Genomic DNA, 1163 nt, shown 5'->3' with positions numbered 1-1163 from the left:
ACAGCTTCCTCATTTCCCCTTCCCCCCCCTCCAGTATTTTAACTGTAGTATTTAAATAAATTGTGTTTTGCTTAACATCGAGCACAATCATAGAATCATTGAGATGTACAGCACAGAAAGAGACCCTTTTGTCCATGCCGACCAGATATCCTAAACTAATTTAGTCCCATTTGCCAGTACTTGTTCCATATCCCTCTAAACCTTTCCTATAATTTGACCAGTCGCATTGCATCAGGAAGGTAGGGTCTAGGCTACCTTAAAATATTTTGAGAGGGTTTGGTTTTGTCCATAACATCCATGTGGTCTGGATAGGATGGATGTGGGAAGTCTTATGACCCCAGCTGATATTACCACTGGATCCCAGATTGCAATCTGCCTTGATAAACCATTTCTGTTCTTTTTTGCTTACTTAATGTGGTGGTCCTCCACTGAAACAGAGGCACATAATGCCACAGATATGGTTTTAACAATAAAACGGAAGTTGATTACACAAATAAATTGAGATAAAGTACACTATTTACATAGAACACAATTTGAAAGATGCTGAGACACAAAATTACACTTACCTCAATGCCATCACTTCACAGTACCCAAATAAAACAGAGAAAGTTCCCTTCGCTATCACGTCTATGGGTTCAACTTTCTTTCAGTTCCTTGTCTTGAGAGCTTGATAGCCTTTTCCTTGAGTAATCATAAAACTGAGGTTAAATTGTCATAGTGTCAGCCACTCTAGCTTGATCTATCATTGAAGAAGCCACCTTCAGCCCTACAAGTATCTATGCTTCTGTGTAAGTGTTCTGAGGAAATGACATTTTAAATACATTTTTTATTAAGCCCCCTAACCCCCTTATTTTTGTCTCCATAGTTTTTTTCCCTGGGCTGCAGGAGATTGTGATTTAAATCCGTACGGTAGTCTAGGGCAGTCAAGTGATTGCCTCATCATTTGTAGTGAGTGTAATAAGGCCAGCCCGCTGACCAGTGTTAAGTATAATGCACATGTAAGTAAAGGGTGAGTAGGTCAGAGGATCTCCTTGTGGGTCTGCTCCTGGGCCTGGCCGAATTGGCTATAAACAGGTCCAAGCACGGGCCGTGGAGGGAGTCGTTAGGGCTGACTGCCTGTACCTCTTCCGCGGCTATGTTAGAGCCCAGGTTTCTCTGGAGAG

This window comes from Chiloscyllium plagiosum, chromosome 41, assembly GCF_004010195.1.
Source record: "Chiloscyllium plagiosum isolate BGI_BamShark_2017 chromosome 41, ASM401019v2, whole genome shotgun sequence".
NCBI classification, from domain to species: Eukaryota; Metazoa; Chordata; class Chondrichthyes; order Orectolobiformes; family Hemiscylliidae; genus Chiloscyllium; species Chiloscyllium plagiosum.
Note: the sequence above shows the minus strand (reverse complement) of the source record.